The 22,500-nt window shown below is 47.6% G+C and overlaps 1 long non-coding RNA gene and 1 pseudogene across 1 annotated transcript; both read left to right on the top strand.

Moving 5' to 3' along the window:
• The window catches only part of LOC121532582, a 29,638-nt pseudogene extending 7,172 nt beyond the window's left edge, over positions 1-22,466 (top strand).
• LOC123485441 lies at positions 4,705-10,944 on the top strand. Its single transcript, XR_006659013.1, has 3 exons — positions 4,705-4,771; positions 5,616-5,709; positions 10,914-10,944. It is a non-coding gene; the product is annotated as an uncharacterized LOC123485441 (long non-coding RNA).
• Positions 22,467-22,500: the final 34 nt, after the last annotated feature.

Here is a 22,500-nt window from a genome sequence, read left to right as displayed (position 1 = left end):
CACTCTTTGCTCTCCCTCTCTTTTCTCTCTCTCTCTCTCTCCCTCTTTCTCTCTCCCTCTTTTCTCTCTCCCCTTTCTCCCCCCTCTCTCTCCACTCTTTCTCTCTCTCTCTCTCTCTCTCTCTCTCTCTCTCTCTCTCTCTCTCTCTCTCCCTCTCTCTCTCTCTCTCTCCTTTCTCTCTCCCTCTTTCCTCCCCTTTCTCTCCCCTCTTTCTCTCTTTCCCCTTTCTCTCTCCCTCTTTCTCTCTCCCTCTTCTCTCTCCCCTCTTTCTCTCTCTCTCTCTCTCTCTCTCTCTCTCTCTCTCTCTCTCTCTCCTCTCTCTCTCTCTCTCTCTCTCTCTCTCTCTCTCTCTCTCTCTCTCTCTCTCTCTCTCTCTCTCTCTCTCTCTCTCTCTCTCTCTTCTCTCTCTCTCTCCCTCTCTCTCTCTCTCTCTCTCTCTCTCTCTCCCTTTCTCTCTACCTCTTTCTCTCTCTCTACCTCTTTCTCTCTCTGTCCCGTCTTTCTCTCTACCTCTTTCTCTCTCCCCCTTTCTCTCTCCCTCTTTCTCTCTCCCCCTTTCTTTCTCTCTCTCTCTCCCTCTCTCTCTCTCTCTCTCTCTCTCTCTCTCTCTCTCTCTCTCTCTCTCTCCCTTTCTCTCTACCTCTTCTCTCTCTCCCTCTTTCTCTCTACCTCTTTCTCTCTCTGTCCCGTCTTTCTCTCTACCTCTTTCTCTTACCTATACAAGTGCCTTTGTGCTGTGTGACATTGAGCTGTGTGACACTATATACATGACCTTGACCTTATGAACTCTGAACCTCAGAGGTTATAGTCACTGACATAGGGTCCGTTTTCATGAAGTGTCTCAGAGTAGGAGTGCTGATCTCGGATCAGTTTGGCCCAAATCATAAGGAATAAAAAAGGAGGGGGGTGATCCTAGATTAGCACTCTGAAAGGCTTGATGACTATGGCCCCCTGATCCTGTTGTTAAGGACAACTCACCACTCATCTACCTCTACACTGAGTGGACAAAACATTAGGAACTCTTTCCATGACATAGACTGACCAGGTGAATCCAGGTGAAAGCTATGATCCCTTATTGATGTCACTTGTTAAATCCACTTCAATCAGTGTAGATGAAGGGGAGGAGACAGGTTAAAGAAGGATTTTTAAGCCTTAAGACAATTGAGACGTGGACTGTTTATGTGTGCCATTCAGAGGGTGAATGGGCAAGACAAAAGATTGAAGTCCCTTTGAACAGGGTTTGGTAGGAGGTGCCAGGCTCGCCAGTTTGTGTCAAGAACTACAACGCTGCTGGGTTTTTCACGCTCAACAGTTTTCCGTGTGTATCAAGAATGGTCCACCACCCAAAGGACATCCAGATAACTTGACACAACTGTGGGAAGCAATGAAGTCAACATGGGCCAGCATCCCTGTGGAACGCTTTGGACACCTTGTAGAGTCCATACCCAGACGAACTGAGACGACAAAATGAGGTGCAACTAATGTAATATGGGAAGGTGTTCCTAAAGTTTTGTACACTCAGTGTAGATGGTGGAGGGGGTGATGGGGCTGGAATAGGGTGAAGTTCTGGCCTGATCTTTGGTCAGTTTAGCATTTTCCCCACTTGAGGGGAAGCTGATCCTAGATCTGTACCTAGGGGAAACTTCTCCCCGGTGCATCGTGGGGAGGTGAGAAGGTGATTCTTACCTTCATGTATCTCTGCTCCCCCCCTCCCTCCTCCCCCTCCTCAACCCCCCTCCCCCCCCCGTCACGTGACTGTGTGTGGCAGTTCCCATGGCGACCCGTGGGTGTTTACGCTTGTCCTTCTCTCTGCCATCCTCATCCAGCATGCCATCGCTTTTTGTTTGAAGGAGGAGTCTGGGAATAAACCTCCAGTGGTAACGTATACGCCACTCTTCTGCTCCTCTTCCTCTCCTCCTCCTCATCCTCCTCCTCGTCTCTCTCTCTCAGCTAACTAACAGACAGCCAGCCAGACAGACAGACAGCCAGCCAGCCAGACAGCCAGCCAGCCAGCCAGCCAGACAGCCAGCCAGACAGCCAGCCAGACAGCCAGACAGCCAGACAGCCAGCCAGCCAGACAGCCAGCCAGCCAGCCAGCCAGCCAGACAGCCAGCCAGCCAGACAGACAGCCAGACAGCCAGCCAGACAGACAGCCAGGCAGCCAGCCAGCCAGACAGCCAGACAGACAGCCAGCCAGACAGACAGCCAGCCAGCCAGCCAGCCAGACAGACAGCCAGCCAGCCAGCCAGACACTCCAACCCTGTGGGATGAAAACACTTTATATATTATTTATTCACTTTTATCTATGTCAAAAATATTTATTGTTGATTCACATTCTGGTTGGAATGACACTTTGGGGTTGATTTGATCCCGATCGGTTATGGAAGTGTCCATTACCCCTCTGTCTGGTCTTCATGCACACTTCCACACTTCCACACTCGTTCACTTGTATTGGCTCCCTTCATTTGATAGAGATAGTTTACTTACCTGTTTATTTGGGGCTGGGAATGCAAGAGAATGGTTACCCATGATACATCAGGGTTTTGATGCTTTTGAACATCTTTATCTGATCTTCCACCATATTACTGAGTCTCAACTATCCAGCTCATTTCAGTCTGCTAACACAGTTCTCTAGAGGAAGGGGCTTGTTGTCTTTCAGTCTGCTAACACAGTTCTCTAGAGGAAGGGGCTTGTTGTTTTTCAGTCTGCTAACACAGTTCTCTAGAGGAAGGGGCTTGTTGTTTTTCAGTCTGCTAACACAGTTCTCTAGAGGAAGGGGCTTGTTGTTTTCAGTCTGCTAACACAGTTCTCTAGAGGAAGGGGCTTGTTGTTTTTTCAGTCTGCTAACACAGTTCTCTAGAGGAAGGGGCTTGTTGTTTTTTCAGTCTGCTAACACAGTTCTCTAGAGGAAGGGGCTTGTTGTCTTTCAGTCTGCTAACACAGTTCTCTAGAGGGAAGGGGCTTGTTGTTTTTCAGTCTGCTAACACAGTTCTCTAGAGGAAGGGGCTTGTTGTCTTTCAGTCTGCTAACACAGTTCTCTAGAGGAAGGGGGCTTGTTGTTTTCAGTCTGCTAACACAGTTCTCTAGAGGGAGGGGCTTGTTGTCTTTCAGTCTGCTAACACAGTTCTCTAGAGGAAGGGGCTTGTTGTTTCTTCAGTCTGCTAACACAGTTCTCTAGAGGAAGGGGCTTGTTGTTTTCAGTCTGCTAACACAGTTCTCTAGAGGAAAGAGCTTGTTGTTTTTCAGTCTGCTAACACAGTTCTCTAGAGGAAGGGGCTTGTTGTCTTTCAGTCTGCTAACACAGTTCTCTAGAGGAAGGGGCTTGTTGTCTTTCAGTCTGCTAACACAGTTCTCTAGAGGAAGGGGCTTGTTGTTTTCAGTCTGCTAACACAGTTCTCTAGAGGAAGGGGCTTGTTGTTTTTCAGTCTGCTAACACAGTTCTCAAGAGGAAGGGGCTTGTTGTTTTCTGGTCTCACTTGATTTCTTCTTTCTCCTTAGTGGTTCTGTCACTCAAGTGCCTTGTGGTCATTACTGCCTGTTGTTCCACTGCATGTCCACCGAGAGAGCGCTATAGTCTCAGCTCAGCTGCTTTCATCACACTCCTTTCTTCACTTCTTTTATTTTTCCATGTTTTCTATCTCCCATCCCTCTTTCACTGCAATGTCTCGTTTGACTTGTGAGTCATAACTCTGTTCGGCGTGTGCGCTTGTGTGTGTGTGTGTGTGCGCTCAGCAAAGTACTGTGCTGCAGTATAAGTCTTGTGCTTGGTTTTGTCAGATATTTTTTTTTCTGCTGTGTTGGTGGATTATTGGCTGGCTGTCGAGTTTATGACATGTCTTGTTCATTTCTGTAAACGTTGTGGCAAAGTCATCTGTATTGTGGGGTAATTCTGGGCCTTTTGGTCTCAATAACTCATTTAACAATAGGTAGTTAACTGTTTTTTTCTCTCACTCTCATGTCCTATTCCTCTCCTCCCTCCCTCCCTCCCTCCCTCCCTCCCTCCCTCCCTCCCTCCCTCTCCCCCCCCTCCCTCCCTCCCTCCCTCTCTGTCAGATCCGCTATAGGAAGGATAAGGTCCTGTCTAAGCAGACTCCTACCTTTCCTCTGGTGTCTGGTGTAAAGGATCTGTCTAATGGCTGTGCTATAGCTGCTGTTATGCACTACTACTGTCCTGATCTGCTGCCACTGGAGGGTACACACACACACACACACACACACACACACACACACACACACACACACACACACACACACACACACACACACACACACACACACACACACACACAACCACACACACACACACACACACCACACACACACACAACCACACACATACACACACACACACACACACAACCACACACACACACACACACATATCTCTGATATGTACCCCCTCTCCCTTCCTCCTCCATCTCTTTCCCCCTCCTCTTCCTCCCACTCCTCCTCCTCCATCTCTCCCCTCCTCCCTCCTCCCTCCTCCTCCTCCTCCATCTCTCCCCCTCCTCCTCCTCCTCCCTCCTCCTCCTCCTCCCTCCCTCTCCTCTCCTCCTCTCCTCCTTCCTCCCCCTCTCCTCCTCCCCCTCCCCTCCCCCTCTCCTCCTCTCCCTCCTCCTCCTCCTCCTCTCCTCTAGATGTGTGTCTGGGACACCATGTCTAGCAGACAGTCTGATAACCTGCAGCTGATTAGAGAGATCAGTGAGACCAGTCTACAGAGCTGCTGCCACCCAGCACTGGAGGACCTTCTCTACGCCCGCCTGCACTACACGTACGTACACCTCTGTCCAGGACATAGTGTTAGACCTCTCAACAACACTACACGTACGTACAACTCTGTCCAGGACATAGTGTTAGACCTCCCACAACACTACACGCACGCACAACTCTATGTCCAGGACATAGTGTTAGACTCTCCACAACACTACACGTATGTATCAACTCTGTCCAGGACATAGTATTAGACCTCTCCACAACACTACACGTACGTACAACTCTGTCCAGGACATAGTATTAGACCTCTCCACAACACTACATCACGTACAACTCTGTCCAGGACATAGTATTAGACCTCTCCACAACACTACACGTACGTACAACTCTGTCCAGGACATGATTAGACCTCTCCCACAACACTACACGTACAGCAACTCTGTCCAGGCCATAGTGTTAGACCTCCTCACAACACTACACGTACGTACAACTCTGTCCAGGACATAGTGTTAGACCTCTCCCACAACACTACACGTACGTACAACTCTATCGAGCTGTCTCTGTTCAGAACATAGACTTATACAGATGTAGGATCTTAATCGAGCCAGTTTGCTACAGCAGGAAAATAATCCTGCAGCAACAGGAAATGTGAATTATCATGCAGATTATAATGACTGGACATTTTTTGCAGGGATTGGACATTACAAACTTTAGAAGCCTTTTTAAACCTTGAATACACTACAAGTTTGCATTTCCTGCTGTGCAGGAACATTCTCATCAACAAAAGAGTGATCAAATTAAGATCCTACATCTGCACCTCTCGTCTAACCTACAACTTGCTCCGTCTGTAAACGAGAAATGGTCAGTTAGAATTTTTGTTCCTAACCTCTGATCTCCTTCAGGTGAACATTATGAGTTTCATAGCAGAGCTGCTGGGATGGTTCGAGGTGCAGAAACCTGATTTTGTCAAGCCATTACTACCTCTAGACCTGACAGGTAGGGGAGGTGTGTGTGGGGGTGTGCTCTCTGTGTGTGCGTGTGTGTGTGTGTGTGCGTGAGAGAGAGAGTTAGAAAGAAAGAGAGAGAGAGAGAGAGAGAGCGAGAGAGAGAGAGAGAGAGAGAGAGAGAGAGTTAGAAAGAAAGAGAGAGAGAGAGAGAGAGTTAGAAAGAAAGAGAGAGAGAGATAGAGAGAGAGAGAAGAGAGAGAGAGAGAGAGAGAGAGAGAGAGAGAGAGAGAGAGAGAGGTTAGAGAGAGAGAGAGAGAGAGAGAGAGAGATTAGAAAGAGAGAGAGAGAGAGAGAGAGAGTTAGAGAGAGAGAGAGAGAGAGAGAGAGTTAGAAAGAGAGAGAGAGAGAGAGAGAGAGAGAGAGAGAGTTAGAAAGAGAGAGAGAGAGTTAGAGAGAGAGAGAGAGAGAGAGAGAGAGAGAGAGAGAGAGAGAGAGAGAGAGAGAGAGAGAGAGAGTATAGAAAGAAAGAGAGAGAGAGAGAGAGAGAGAGAGAGAGAGAGAGAGAGAGAGAGAGAGAGAGAGAGAGAGAGAGAGTAGAGAGAGAGAGAGAGAGAGAGAGAGAGTTAGAGAGAAAGAGAGAGAGAGAGAGAGAGAGAGAGAGAGAGAGAGAGAGAGAGAGAGAGAGAGAGAGAGTAGAGAGAGAGAGAGAGAGAGAGAGAGAGAGAGAGAGAGAGAGTTAGAAAGAGAGAGAGAGAGAGAGAGAGAGAGAGAGAGAGAAAAGAAGAGAGAGAGAGAGAGAGAGAGAGAGAGAGAGAGAGAGAGAGAGAGAGAGAGAGAGCGAGAGAGAGAGAGAGAGTTAGAGAGAGAGAGAGAGAGAGAGAGAGAGAGAGAGTTAGAAAGAGAGAGAGAGAGAGAGAGAGAGAGAGAGAGAGAGAGAGAGAGAGAGAGAGAGAGAGAGAGAGAGAGAGAGAGAGAGAGAGAGAGAGAGAGAGAGAGAGAGAGAGAGAGAGAGAGAGAGAGAGAGAGAGAGAGAGAGAGTTAGAAAGAGAGAGAGAGAGAGAGAGAGAGAGAGAGAGAGAGAGAGAGAGAGAGAGAGAGAGAGAGAGAGAGAGAGAGAGAGAGAGAGAGAGAGAGAGAGAGAGAGAGAGAGAGAGAGAGAGAGAGAGAGAGAGAGAGAGAGCCAGAGAGATTACTGGCCTGAGACCAAACCACACAACCAACAACATTAGACACTTTATGGAACACAAAGCCTTCACTATTTCATCCTGGAATATCCAAGGCCTGAGGTCATCTGCCTCTGGCCTAAAGAGCAGGAATCTGGACTTCACCAAAGAAATCGGAAATACAGACATTGTCATCCTACAAGAAACATGGTATAGAGGAGACGGACCCACTGGTTGCCCTCTAGGTTACAGAGAGCTGGTAGTCCCATCCACCAAACTACCAGGTGTGAAACAGGGAAGGGACTCAGGGGGTATGCTAATTTGGTATAGAGCAGACCTAACTCACTCTATTAAATTAATCAAAACAGGAACATTTTACATTTGGTTAGAAATTCAAAAGGAAATTATCTCAACAGAGAAAAAATGTCCTCCTGTGTGCTACCTATATCCCCCCCACTAGAATCCCCATACTTTAATGAAGACAGCTTCTCCATCCTGGAGGGGGAAATCAATCATTTCCAGACCCAGGGACATGTACTAGTCTGTGCGACCTAAATGCCAGAACTGGACAAGAACCTGACACCCTCAGCACACAGGGGGACAAACACCTACCTGGAGGTGACAGTATTCCCCTCCCCCATATGCCCCCTAGGCACAACTACGACAACATAACCAACAAAAACGGGTCACGACTCCTGCAGCTCTGTCGCACACTGGGTATGTACACTAGTCAATGGTAGGCTTCGAGGGGACTCCTATGGTAGGTACACCTATAGCTCATCTCTTGGCAGTAGTACTGTAAACTACTTTATCACTGACCTCAACCCAGAGTCTCTCAGAGTGTTCACAGTCAGCCAACCTGACACCCCTATCAGACCACAGCAAAATCACAGTCTACTTGAACAGAGCAATACTCAATCATGAGGCATCAAAGCCAAAGGAACTGAATAATATTAAGAAATGCTATAGATGGAAGGAAAGTAGTGTGAAACCTGCCAAAAAACAATTACGCAACAACAAATTCAATCCATTCTAGACAACTTCCTGGACAAAACGTTCCACTGTAATAGTGAAGGTGTAAACTTGGAGGTAGAAAACCTAAACAGTATATTTGACCTCTCAGCTTCCCTATCAAATCTAAAAATCTCTAACAGAAAAACCAAAGAAAAGTAACAACAGTGATAAATGGTTTGATGAAGAATGCAAAAACCTAAGAAAGAAATTGAGAAACCTATCCAACCAAAAACATAGAGACCCAGAAAACCTGAGCCTACGCCTTCACTATGGTGAATCACTAAAACAATACAGAAATACACTACGGAAAAAGAAGGAACAGCATGTCAGAAATCAGCTCAATGTAATTGGAAAACACTAAACAAACAACAACACGAAGAGCTATCTATCCAAAACGGAGATGTATGGGTAAACCACTTCTCCAATCCTTTTGGCCCTATAACAGAGAACAAACAGCAAAAAAATATACATGATCAAATGCAAATCTTAGAATCAACTATTAAAGACTACCAGAACCCACTGGATTCTCCAATTACATTGAATGAACTACAGGACAAAATACAAACCCTCCAACCCAAAAAAGGCCTGTGGTGTTGATGGTATCCTCAATGAAATGGTAAAATATACAGACCACAAATTTCAATTAGCTATACTTAAACTCTTTAACATCATCCTTAGCTCTGGCATCTTCCCCAATATTTGGAACGAAGGACTGATCACCCCAATCCACAAAAGTGGAGACAAATTTGACCCCAATAACTACCGTGGGATATGCATCAACAGCAACCTTGGGAAAATCCTCTCCATTCATCATTAACACAGACTAGTTCATTTCCTCAGTGAAAACAATGTACTGAGCAAATGTCAAATTGGCTTTTACCAAATTACCGTAAGACAGACCACTTATTCACCCTGCACCCCTAATTGACAAACAAACAAACCAAAACAAAGGCAAAGTCTTCTCATGCTTTGTTGATTTCAAAAAAGCTTTTGACTCAATTTGGCATGAGGGTCTGCTATACAAATTGATGGAAAGTGGGGTTGGGGGAAAAACATACGACATTATCAAATCCATGTACACAAACAACAAGTGTGCGGTTAAAATTGGCAAACAACACACACATTTCATTCCACAGGGCCGTGGGGTGAGACAGGGATGCAGTTTAAGCACCACCTCTTCAACATATATCAATCAACGAATTGGCGAGGCACTAGAACAGTCTGCAGCACCTTGCCCCACCTACTAGAATCTGAAGTCAAATGTCTTCTGTTTGCTGATGATCTGGTGCTTCTGTCACCAACCAAAGGGGGGCCTACAGCAGCACCCTAAATCTTCTGCAAGATTCTGTCAGACCTGGGCCCTGACAGTAAATCTCAGTAAGACAAAAATAATGGTGTTCCAAAGGTCCAGTTGCGACCACAAATACAAATCAGACACCGTTGCCTTAGAGCACACAAAAAACTATACATACCTCGGCCTAAACATCAGCGCCACAGGTTCCACAAAGCTGTGAACGATCTGAGAGACAAGGCAAGAAGGGCCTTCTATGCCATCAAAGGAACATAAATGCTGTCATACCAATTAGGATCTCTAAAAATACTTGAATCAGTTATAGAACCCATTGCCGCTTTATGGTTGTGGAGGTCTGGGGTCCGCTCACCAACCAAGAATTCACAAAATGGGACAAACACCAATTTGAGACTCCATGCAGAATTCTACAAAAAACATCCTCTGTGTACAACGAAAACACCAAATAATGCATGCAGAGCAGAATTAGGCCAATACACGCTAATTATCAAAATCCAGAAAAGAGCCGTTAAATTCTATAACCACTTAAAAGGAAGCGATTCCCAAACCTTCCATAACAAAGCCATCACCTACAGAGAGATGAACTTGAAGAAGAGTCCCCTAATAAGCTGGTCCTGGGGCTCTGTTCACAAACACAAACAGACCCCACAGAGCCCCAGGACAACAACACAACCACAATTAGACCCAACCAAATCATGAGAAGACAAAGAGAGAATTACTTGACACATTGGAAAGAACAAACAAAAAACAAAGCAAACTAGAATGCTATTTGGCCCTAAACAGAGAGTACACAGTGGCATCTGACCACTGTGACTACCCAAACTTAAGGAAAGCTTTTGACTATGTACAGACTCAGTGAGCATAGCCTTGCTATTGAGAAAGGCCGCCGTAGGCAGACCTGGTCTCAAGAGAAGACAGGCTATGTGCACACTGCCCACAAAAGAGGTAGGAAACTGAGCTGCACTTCCTAACCTCCTGCCAAATGAATGACCTTATTAGAGACACATATTTCTAGATTACAGTGATCCACAAAGATTCGAAAACAAACCCAATTTTGATCAACTCCCTTATCTCGGGGTGAAAAACTCAGTGTGCCATCACAGCTGCAAGATTTGTACTCTGTTCCACAAGAAAAGGGCAACCAGTGAAGAACAAACACCATTGTAAATACAACCCATATTTATGTTTATTTATTTTCCCATTTGTACTTTAACTATTTGCACATTGTTACAACACTGTATATATATCATAATATGACATTTGAAATGTCTTTATTCTTTTGAAACTTCTGAGTGTAATGTTTATTGTTAATATTTATTGTTTATTTCACTTTAGTTTACTATCTACTTCACTTGCTTTGTATGTTCACCACGTTTCCTATCAATAAAGCCCTTAAATTGAAATTGAAATTGAATTGAATTGAATGAGAGAGAGAGAGAGAGAGAGAGAGAGAGAGAGAGAGAGAGAGAGAGAGAGAGAGAGAGAGAGAGAGAGAGAGAGAGAGAGGTAGACTACTGTATAACCTGCTTATTTAGTGTTATTTTTGATAACATTAATATGTTTCTCTGTGTGTGTTTGCATGTGTGGCGTGTGTGTGTGTGAGCAGAGAGAGAGAGTTAGAAAGAAAGAAGAGAGAGAGAGAGAGAGAGAGAGAGAGAGAGAGAGAGAGAGAGAGAGAGAGAGAGAGAGAGGAGAATGATTACTGTATAACCTGCTTATTTAGGTTATGTCTGATAACATTAATATGTTTCTCTGTGTTTGTTCCAGATGCCTCAGGGTTGTTGGACTGCACCATTCTTCAGGGGAACAGCAACAGGTAAAATCAGGAAACAGCTGACACACACACACACACACACACACACACACACACACACACAAATTTATACATATAGTTATTATTTGACTGTGCAAAGCAACCGTGAAACTACATCAATCAATCGAAGTCGTTGCATTTCCATGTTCTTTCAGATCCTGCTATAGTATGTGTTATATACTGAATATCATTGCGTCTCTAAAATGTGAACTTTCAGGGGTCTTGTCATGATGTAAGTGGTATGGGTCTAGATCCCAAAGAGCATGCAGTGAGAGACAAAACAAACCTATCCACATGTCCTGTTTATTGTATTTATGTAAGAAAGACATGATGTATATGCAGAAAGAGTAATTGTGAATAATAATGTGTTTTCTGTTCAGTGGCTCTCCTTCCTATATCTTTAAACAGCCTCTCGTCCCCCACTTCCATACCTCTCTGTGTCACCTGGTAAGAGAGAGTGAGGATTCTGGGTAATGTAGTTTAAAGCTGCCTTTCTGTGTCTGTGGGCATTTCTCACCTCGCGTCCTCTTTCTGTCTCTTCTCAGCCCGTTGGAGGGCAAACGTAGAGGGGCGGGACCTCTGTTTTTCATAATGGTTTTTGAGAAGAAAAGAGAGGACGTGAGGAGTATAAATTGAGAGAAGGCCAACGTGTCTAATTATTGGAGATCTCTTCCACTACATCTCCCTTTCTCACATTTAGAAGGGAACAGTGGACCAAAAAACACATCCGGTGAGTAGGATGGCTGACTGTTTCAGCCTGTGGAAATGTATATACTTACCATCCTACCAGGTGATTGAACCTACCTCCCTCTCCTCTTTTTTCTCTTCCTCTCTCTCTCTCTCTCTCTCTCTCTCTCTCTCCCTCTCTCTCTCCAGTCGTCCTCTCTCGGCTGTGACCTTCAGTATTCCGTTCGGTCTGGACAGTGACGTGGACGTTGTCGCGGCAACCCTGTGCATTCCGCCAGCACCAACAGCCTGACCGCCGGAGTACCCGCCGCGATGACATCGGGGATGACACGGGTCCCCTACAGACCCCGAGGACCTCAGTCACCTGGTCAGCGCCTCTGTCCTCACGCTCCTCCTCGGCCAGCACACACCGGCCCTAGTGGGGCTGCCGACCATCGAGGATTATCCACACTCCTGGAGGAGGAGAAAGAGGAGGAGGAGGGAAAGGAGATAAAGAAGGAGGAAAAGAGGAGGAGGAAGGCTCGAGCCACGCTTGCAGTCCAGAAGGAGCTCCTGCAGGTTCTTCCTTCATTCTCCTGAAGACGACCTGACCCAGATCAGCAGTCTCCGCCCCCTGCCGCTCCGGAATGCTCTACCGGCCAATAGGAGGGGGAGGGAAGGAGAGAGGCGGAGAGTGGGAGGCAGGGAGAGGGGGAGACGGACATCGGAAGGCTCGGCGGGACGCACGACTCGGTCCTGCGATGGAAGCGTGGACTCACGGAAGCTTCCGGCGACCTTCCTAGAAACGCCCCCCGTCCGCCCCTGGCCTGTTGTCGCGGCAGCGGCAGCATCAGCAGCACTGGTGCAGCAGCGGCGGTCGCAGTGGCGGCAGCCCAAGGATGACGACCGCCGAAGGCGGGACAGAAGGAGACAGCCGGCCGACCGGGAGAGGAGAGTCAGTCAACACCCACCCCCCACACCCACCCTATACCCCACCACACCACCCCCCAGCCCAGGAGGGAAGCACCCTGAGCCGGGTACAGAGGCCTGGGAGCTGGGGGCCCGCCTGAGGAGAAACGAGAGCCATCGAGGCCCAGAAGAGACGCATTGAGGCCATATTCACCAGACACAGACAGAGGCTGGGCCAGACTGCCTTCCCACAGCTGAAGAGAGGACAGGGAGGACAGGGAGGAGAGGGAGGAGAGGAGCCTCTGTCTCTGGAGGAGCGTCTCAGCCGCATGGAGGAGCAGCTGAAAGAGGAGGAGGAGAAGGAGGAGAGAGAAAAGGAGGAGAGAAAGGGAAGGCAGAAGAAGGGAACTCCCGCCCCCAGCTGCGATTGGAGAAGCAGGTGACGTTCTCATGGATACGATGAAGGGGGCGGAGAAAGGGGCGGATAAATGGGAGGGGCCTGAGCCGGGGGAGGGGCTGTTCTAGGGGGAGTATAATGAGGTGGTCCTGAAGCTGAGTGAGGCTCTGAGGTCACTACAGAACGACATGCAGAAGCTGACCCAACAACAACAACAGCTAATGGGCAAGAGGACCACACCCAAAACCACACCCAAAACCACACCCAAAACTGCACCCAAAACTACACCCAAACTACACCCAGGACACCACCCAGGACCCCACTAAGAGTCCGACTAGAACCCCGACCAAGAGCATCAGTAAGGCTTGGGTGATCCCAGCAGGCTCCAAACACCCCACCTCCACTACCTCCCCCTCTCGCCGGGGCCCTCCCCCACCTCTCCTCCACCCCTCCCAAAACCCCCCATCTCCTCCTCCTGCCCTGCCCCCCGCACCAAGATCCACTCCTCCTCGTCCCTCCACCCCCCGTAGCCCCTAAACACCACCCGCGCCCTCCCACCCCCACTCCCGCCCCTCTGAGTTGAAGTTCCCTCCCTCCACTCGTGTCCTCACCCCCCGCAGCATGTAGACTCCCTCCCCCCACCTGCGACGCGTCTCCCAGCCAGTGCCAGGTACAGACCTCCTCCTCTTTCAGTATCGGGGCCCTGCACCCCCAGGTGCCCCCTGCCGCCCTGCTGCCCCAGCCCGAGGAGAGTACCTGGAGACGGGCTCAGCGAGACGCCCACCCAGTTCAACCTGGAGCTGGAGGAGCAGGAGGGTCAGGGGAGGCCGGCCCGTGTTTCCCCAGTCCAGGAGAGGCCGTTCTGGGGGTGGCAGCAGCTCTGGAGCCCCTCCGAGTGCTCCTTTGAGAGCGAGACCCTGCCGCTGTTGGCCGCTTACTGCGGAGGAGGGAGAGGGAGAGGAGGAGCAGGTGGAGTAGAGGAGGGACGCGTGGCAGCCTGATGGAGGGGTCGTTGTCATCCCTGGGGGGCCAGAGGGGGGCAGTGACGAGCCAACTGACACAGAAGGACAGGAGTTCTTCTCTGACTCCATGAGTGACCACACAGATCCTCCAACAGGAGAAACGTTGAACCTACGGAACCCATGGGAGAACCGAGAGAATCTACGGGGATCAAGTAGAACCAAGAGTAGAACAGACACAGAACACAGAACTCCTAGAAACCTCAGTGGAACCCACGGAGCAGACGGAACCGGAGGCGAGAGGAGGGGGTTGGTCTCTTCTTCAAGGTGAGTCTGGCGGAGGTAGAGAGAGGGAGAGAGAGAGAGAGAGAGAGAGAGAGAGAGAGGGAGAGAGAGAGAGAGAGAGAGAGAGAGAGAGAGAGAGAGGGAGAGAGAGGGAGAGCGAGAGATAGAGAAAAGAGAATAGTCCCTCCCAGAAACAAGCCCTAACTAACCCCTGCCCCCTAGGCCCTAGATGTAGATAAGACAACTTTAAATGAAGTTCATCGTTTTGTTATTGACTCATAAGAAAATCAAAGATGATGTGTTTCTAGTGGTAGCAAATAAAGTAATGACAATGTATGTGTTTGTGTGTGTGTGTGCAGGAGGAGGTGCGTTGGTGAAGATGAGATGGCTCAGAGGAGAGCTGCCCTGTTGGAGAGACAGCAGAAAAGAACAGAGGAACTGAAGAGGAGGAGACAGTGGAACGAACAGGAGAGAGAGAGCAGGTCACACACACACACACACACACACACACACACACACACACACACACACACACACACACACACACAGACACACTCATCATCCACTTGAAATAAACACATTGATCATCACCATAATACTAACCCCCCTTCCCCTTCATCTTTCTTTTAGACCCCCCTCTGAGGAGGAGCGAAGAGGCTCTCCCCCCCTGGACCCCTCCCACCCCCCCCGCCGCCGGTGTCCCCTCCCTCACCCCCCGACCAGCAGTCGCGAGGTGATTTCACGCGGAGGGAGTACGCCACCGCCAGCAGATACGCATCATGTCTGATCTGGATAAGGTGCTCGTCAGAAAGCCACCAATCAGGGACGAGGCCGCCGCCAAGAAGTCCCGCCCCGACCTCGGAGCATGACCCGGGAGGAGTCACAGCTGTCCCGCAGCCCAGCCAGGAGCACTCGGGTAATGGAATTGTACCGCTGTGTGTGTGTTTGTGTGTGTTAGCCCTGACGCTCCACTGATCCCCTTTACAGTGTCTGGGAGGGGAGGGGAACGAGATGCATACTCTTGTTCCATCCCAGCACTAACACCCTGATGCTCTAGTCTTCTGCTACTTTACTCTGCATAGTGACAAGTTATCATATACTGTACCGCCTCTCTCTCTCTCCTCCCTCCTGCTCTCTCCCTTCTCTCTCTCCCTCCTTTCTCTCTCTCCCTCTTCTCTCTCTCCCTACTCTCTCTCTCTCCCTACTTCTCTCTCCCTCCTTCTCTCTCCTCCCTCCTTCTCTCTCTCCCCCTTCTCTCTCTCTCTCTCCTCCCCTTCTCTCTCCCTCCTTCTCTCCTACTCGCTCTTCCCTCCTTCTCTCTCCTCTCTCTCCTTCTCTCTCTCCCTTTTTCTCTCTCCCTCCTTCTCTCTCCCTTCTCTCTCTCCCTCCTTCTCTCTCTTCTCTTCTCCCTCCTTCTCCCCCTTCTCTATCTCTCCCTTCTCTACTTCCTCTTTCTCTCTCTCCATCCTTCTCTCCCTCCTTCTCTCTCTCCCTCCTTCTCTCTCTCCATCCTTCTCTCTCCCTCCTTCTCTCTCCCTCCTCTCTCCTCTTCCCTCTCCCCTTTTCTCTCTTCCTCCTTCTCTCTCTCCCTCCTTCTCTCTCCCTTCCTCTCTCCCCTCTCTCCCTTCTTCTCCCTCCCTCCTTCTCTCTCCCTCCTTCTCTCTCCTTCTTCTCTCTCTCCTCCTCTCTCCCTTCTCTCTCTCCTTCTTCTCTCTCCCTCCTTCTCTCTCTCTCTTCTCTCTCCCTACTTCTCTCTCCCTCCTTCTCTCTCTCCCTCCTTCTCTCTCTCCCTACTTCTCTCTCCCTCCTTCTCTCTCCCTCTTCTCTCTCCATCCTCTCTCTCCCTTCTTCTCTCTCCCTCCTCTCTCCTTCTCTCTCTCCATCCTCTCTCTCTCCCTCCTTCTCTCTCTCCCCCTCTTCTCTCTCCCTCCTTCCTCTCTCCCTCTTCTCTCTCCCTCCTTCTCTCCCCCTCCTTCTCTCTCCATTCTTCTCTCTCTCCCTCCTCTCCCTTCTCTCTCCCCTTCTTCTCTCTCCCTCCTTTCTCTCTCTCCTTCTCTCTCCATCCTCTCTCTCTCCCTCCTCTCTCTCTCCCTCCTTCTCTCTCTCTCTACTTCTCTCTCCCTCCTTCTCTCTCTCCCTCCTTCCTCTCTCTCTCTCCTCTCCCTACTTCTCTCTCCCTCCTTCTCTCTCTCCCTCCTTCTCTCTCTCCCTACTTCTCTCTCCCTCCTTCTCTCTCTCCTTCTCTCTCTCCCTCGCTTCTCTCTCTCCCTACTTCTCTCTCCCTCCTTCTCTCTCTCCCTCCTTCTCTCTCTCTCCTCCTTCTCTCTCTCTCCCCTCCTTCTCTCTCCCTCCTTCTCTCTCTCGTCTCTCTCCCTTCTCTCTCCTCCTCTCTCTCTCCCTCCTTCTCTCTCCCTTCTTCTCTCTCCCTCCTCTCTCTCCCTCTCTCTCCCTTCTCTCTCTCCCTTCTCTCTCCCTCCTTCTCTCTCCCTTCCTCTCTCTCCCTCCTCTCTCCCTTCTCTCTCTCCCTTCTTCCTCTCTCCCTCCTGCTCTCCCTCCTTCTCTCTCTCCCTCACTTCTCTCTCCCTCCTTCTCTCTCTCCCTCCTTCTCTCTCTCCAGGTTCTAAGTTGACTAAGGTGTACTCTCACTCCTCTCTCAACCCGGCTGCTATGGCTGATGACTCAGGAATCACAGTCCCTGACAACACTGTCCTGACACCACCGTCCCACAACACCGTCCACAACACCCGCCCTGACAACACCGGTCCCCGACAACACTGTACCTGACAACACCGTCCCTGACCTAGCAAGAAACCATCCAGGTAACACTTCTACCTCTCTCTCTCTCTGACCCTCTGTCTCTCTCTCTGACCCTCTGTCTCCCCCCCACCTCTCTCTCTCTCTCTCTCTGACCTCTCTGTCTCTCTCTCTGACCCTCTGTCTCTCTCTCCCTCTCTCTCTCAATTTAATTCAATTTCAATTTAAGGGCTTTAGGCATGGGAAACGTATGTTAACATTGCCAAAGCAAGTGAAGTAGGTAGTAAACAAAAGTGAAATAAACAATAAATATTAACAGTAAACATTACACTCAGAAGTTCCAAAAAGAATAAAGACATTTCAAATGTCATATTATGTATATATACAGTGTTGTAACAATGTGCAAATAGTTAAAGTACAAATGGGAAAATAAATAAACATAAATATGGGTTGTATTTACAATGGTGTTTGTTCTTCACTAGTTGCCCCTTTTCTTGTGGCAACAGGTCACACATCTTGCTGCTGTGATGGCACACTGTGGTTTTTCACCCAGTAGATAAGGGGAGTTGATCAAAATTGGGTTTGTTCTCAAATTCTTTGTGGATCGCTGTAATCTGAGGGAAATGTGTGTCTCTAATATGGTCATTCATTTTGGCAGGAAGTTAGGAAGTGCAGCTCAGTTTCCACCTCATTTTGTGGGCAGTGTGTCTTCTCTTGAGAGCCAGGTCTGCCTTCGGCGGCCTTTCTCAATAGCAAGGCTATGCTCACTGAGTCTGTACATAGTCAAAGCTTTTCCTTAATTTTGGGTCAGTCACAGTGGTCAGGTACAGTGGGGAAAAAAGTATTTAGTCAGCCACCAATTGTGCAAGTTCTCCCACTTAAAAAGATGAGAGAGGCCTGTAATTTTCATCATAGGTACACGTCAACTATGACAGACAAATGAGGGAAAAAAATCCAGAAAATCACATTGTAGGATTTTTATGAATTTATTTGCAAATTATGGTGGAAAATAAGTATTTGGTCAATAACAAAAGTTTATCAATACTTTGTTATATACCCTTTGTTGGCAATGACACAGGTCAAACGTTTTCTGTAAGTCTTCACAAGGTTTTCACACACTGTTGCTGGTATTTTGGCCCATTCCTCCATGCAGATCTCCTCTAGAGCAGTGATGTTTTGGGGCTGTCGCTGGGCAACACAGACTTTCAACTCCCCTCCAAAGATTTTCTATGGGGTTGAGATCTGGAGACTGGCTAGAGCCACTCCAGGACCTTGAAATGCTTCTTACCGAAGCCACTCCTTCGTTGCCCGAAGGTGTGTTTGGGATCGTTGTCATGCTGAAAGACCCAGCCACGTTTCATTTTCAATGCTCTTGCTGATGGAAGGAGGTTTTCACTCAAAATCTCACGATACATGGCCCCATTCATTCTTTTTCCTTTACACGGATCAGTCGTCTGGTCCCTTTGCAGAAAAACAGCCCCAAAGCATGATGTTTCCACACCCATGCTTCACAGTAGGTATGGTGTTCTTTTGATGCAACTCAGCATTCTTTGTCCTCCAAACACAACGAGTTGAGTTTTTACCAAAAAAGTTATATTTTGGTTTCATCTGACCATATGACATTCTCCCAATCCTCTTCTGGGATCATCCAAATGCACTCTAGCAAACTTCAGACGGGCCTGGACATGTACTGGCTTAAGCAGGGGGACACGTCTTGCACTGCAGGATTTGAGTCCCTGGCGGCGTAGTGTGTTACTGATGGTAGGCTTTGTTACTTTGGTCTCAGCTCTCTGCAGGTCATTCACTAGTCCCCGCGTGGTTCTGGGATTTTTGCTCACCGTTCTTGTGATCATTTTGACCCCACGGGGTGAGATCTTGCGTGGAGCCCCAGATCGAGGGAGATTATCAGTGGTCTTGTATGTCTTCCATTTCCTAATAATTGCTCCCACAGTTGATTTCTTCAAACCAAGCTGCTTACCTATTGCAGATTCAGTCTTCCCAGCCTGGTGCAGGTCTACAATTTTGTTTCTGGTGTCCTTTGACAGCTCTTTGGTCTTGGCCATAGTGGAGTTTGGAGTGTGACTGTTTGAGGTTGTGGACAGGTGTCTTTTATACTGATAACAAGTTCAAACAGGTGCCATTAATACAGGTAACGAGTGGAGGACAGAGGAGCCTCTTAAAGAAGAAGTTACAGGTCTGTGAGAGCCAGAAATCTTGCTTGTTTGTAGGTGACCAAATACTTATTTTCCACCATAATTTGCAAATAAATTCATAAAAAATCCTACAATGTGATTTTCTGGATTTTTTCTCCTCAATTTGTCTGTCATAGTTGCCTTGTACCTATGATGAAAATTACAGGCCTCTCTCATCTTTTTAAGTGGGAGAACTTGCACAATTGGTGGCTGACTAAATAATTTTTTCCCCCACTGGATTCTGCCACTGTGTACTCTCTGTTTAGGGCCAAATAGCATTCTAGTTTGCTCTGTTTCTTTGTTAATACTTTCCAATGTGTCAAGTAATTCAATCAATCAATCAATTTTATTTTTATATAGCCCCTTCTTACATCAGCTAATATCTCGAAGTGCTGTACAGAAACCCAGCCTAAAACCCCAAACAGCTAGTAATGCAGGTGTAATTCTCTTTTTATTTTCTCATGATTTGGTTGGGTCTAATTGTGTTGCTGTCCTGGGGCTCTGTGGGATCTGTTTGTGTTTGTGAACAGAGCCCCAGGACCAGCTTGCTTAGGGGACTCTTCTCCAGGTTCATCTCTCTGTAGGTGATGGCTTTGTTATGGAAGGTTTGGGAATCGCTTCCTTTTAGGTGTTGTAGAATTTAATGGCTCTTTTCTGGATTTTGATCATTAGAGGGTATCGGCCTAATTCTGCTCTGCATTATTTTGTGTTTTATGTTGTACAAAGAGGATAGTTTTGCCGAATTCTGCATGCAGAGTCTCAAATTGGTGTTTGTCCCATTTTGTGAATTCTTGGTTGGTGAGCGGACCCCAGACCTCCCAACCATAAAGGGCAATGGGTTCTATAACTGTATAACTATGTATAGCAGACCCTCATGCCACATTTAATCAAAACCTTTTTGAAATCAACAAAGCATGAGAAGACTTTGCCTTTGTTTTGGTTTGTTTGTTTGTCAATTAGGTGCTGCAGAGTGAATACGTGGTCTGTCGTATGGTAATTTGGTAAAAAGCCAATTTGACATTTGCTCAGTACATTGTTTTTCACTGAGGAAATGAACTAGTCTGCTGTTAATGATAACGCAGAGGATTTTTCCCAAGGTTGCTGTTGACGCATATCCCACCGTAGTTATTGGGGTCAAATTTGTCTTGGGGTGATCAGTCCTTGGTTCCAAATATTGGGGAAGATGCCAGAGCTAAGGATGATGTTAAAGAGTTTAAGTATATCAAATCAAATTTTATTTGCCACATGCGCTGAATACAACAGGTGTAGACATTACAGTGAAATGCTTACTTACAAGCCCTTAACCAACAATGCAAAGTAAAATAAAATAAAAAAATAAAAGCAAATAACTAAAGAGCAGCAGTAAAATAAAATAACAGTAGGGAGGCTATAAATACAGGGGGTACCGGTGCAGAGTCAATGTGTGGGGGGCACCGGCTAGTCGAGGTAATTGAGGTAATATGTACATGTGGGTAGAGTTAAAGTGACTATGCATAAAACAAACAGAGTAGCAGCAGTATAGCCAATTGGAATTTGTGGTCTGTATATTTTATCATTTAATTGAGGATACTATCAACATCACAGGCCTTTTTGGGTTGGAGGGTTTGTATTTTCTCTCTCTCTCGCTCTCTCTCTCTCGCTCTCTCGCTCTCGCTCTCTCTCTCTGGTATATTCATTCATCCAGGGTATAAAAAAAGGCCAACTGAACCATTCACAACTACCATAGAAGTGAAAACAACAATTCATTTAAAACAGGATGGGCAACTTTAATGGGGGTGGGTGCCACAAAAAAATCTGAACTCATCATAAGGGGCCGAGTTGCTCACACATCTACGTACCCACATCCAAGAGTTGGAAATGTTACAACTAATTTCCTGCAATTCCACATTTTGCCATTGGGTGGAGAAAAATCAATGGGGCCGGTAATTCGACCATGATTACAAGTTTACATAGCTGGCCACTAGACTAATTTAGCAATCTAAAAACATTTAGCTGGAATTTGCTAATATAGTGACTGTCAGTGACTGACAAAACAAGAGAAAACTGCTGATGCAACCAAATTTCAAAATGGCACCTTGTGTATTGTACTATTCTAACTCCCGACTGAGTCCCAATAATTGTTTTGTTATTTTGGGGGAGAAATGCCAGTTTCCCATTCCTGATTTAAAACATGTCAGATTCCTTAGACGGGTAACCACTTATTCTCCTCTCCTCTCCTCTCCTCTCCTCTCTCCTCTCCTCTCCTCTCCTCTCCCTCTCCTCTCCTCTCCTCTCCCTCTCCTCTCCTCTCCCTTCCTCTCTTCCAGCCGCCCTGATTCGCCCTCCCGTCTGATGTCACCGAGCCGACTGGCCAATCAGAACGGAGATAAGGACTGGGAGATCGCTCCAATGGCTCCTCCCCTTCCATCCCAGAATACTCCGGTATGACACCATGTGATAGGAAATGGAATGATGTCAAAGTATTGTCCTGTTATAAAACTGTTGCACCCTAAATCAAATCTAAACTTGCTTGTATGTGTTTGTGGGTACCTGTGTGTGCCTGTGTGTACTGTACCTGTGTGTGTGTGTGTGTGTGTGTGTGTGTGTGTGTGTGTGTGTGTGTGTGTGTGTGTGTGTGTGTGTGTGTGTGTGTGTGTGTGTGTGTGTGTGTGTGTGTGTGTGCCCAGGGCCCAAACTGTTCAAGGAGCCGAGCTTCACGTCCAATAAGTTCATCATCCACAACGCCCCTGTCTCGCTGCTGTCTGGCTGGCAAGGTCAACGAGACTCAGAAGAACAAGATGGTGGAGGTTGGTAGTCATCACTGTAAATCACACAACCCATATAGGGTTATACATACACACACTACTAACTAACCAAACCTGACTTCAAATTATTTTTCTTTGAAATACTGCCAAAAGTGCACAGACACACAGTACAAACACCCACTGAAGACAAGTTTTTATACACACACACACACACATTGTTTTCTCCCCATTCCCCCACCAGGAGATGGAGAAGAGTCCAGCCAACCACTTCCCTGATTCTGTTCCGTGATTCCAGCTGTCAGTTCCGAAGCCGTCTACACCATGAGCCCCGAGACTGACAGAGCTCATCCGATTGGCCGGGGTGGGCCCGCGTGTCGTAAGCCCCGCCCTGGTGAGTCCATCTATAAGTACAGCTCCGACAGGAAACAGTTCAGCTGTATCCCGTCCAAGACCATGTCCATGAGCGTCGACGCCTTCACGTTACCAGGACACCTGTGGCACAGCAAGAGGCCTGGCAAGCCAAAATAAATATATATATATATACATACAGGAATGGATGCACACATACACACACACACACAAACACACACAAACACACACAAACACACAAACACACAAACACACAAACACACACA

The sequence above is a fragment of the Coregonus clupeaformis genome, unplaced genomic scaffold (assembly GCF_020615455.1).
Source record: "Coregonus clupeaformis isolate EN_2021a unplaced genomic scaffold, ASM2061545v1 scaf0689, whole genome shotgun sequence".
In the NCBI taxonomy this organism is placed as follows: domain Eukaryota; kingdom Metazoa; phylum Chordata; class Actinopteri; order Salmoniformes; family Salmonidae; genus Coregonus; species Coregonus clupeaformis.
The sequence above is the reverse complement of the archived record's forward strand: the minus strand, read 5'-3'. Positions and strand labels throughout refer to the sequence as shown.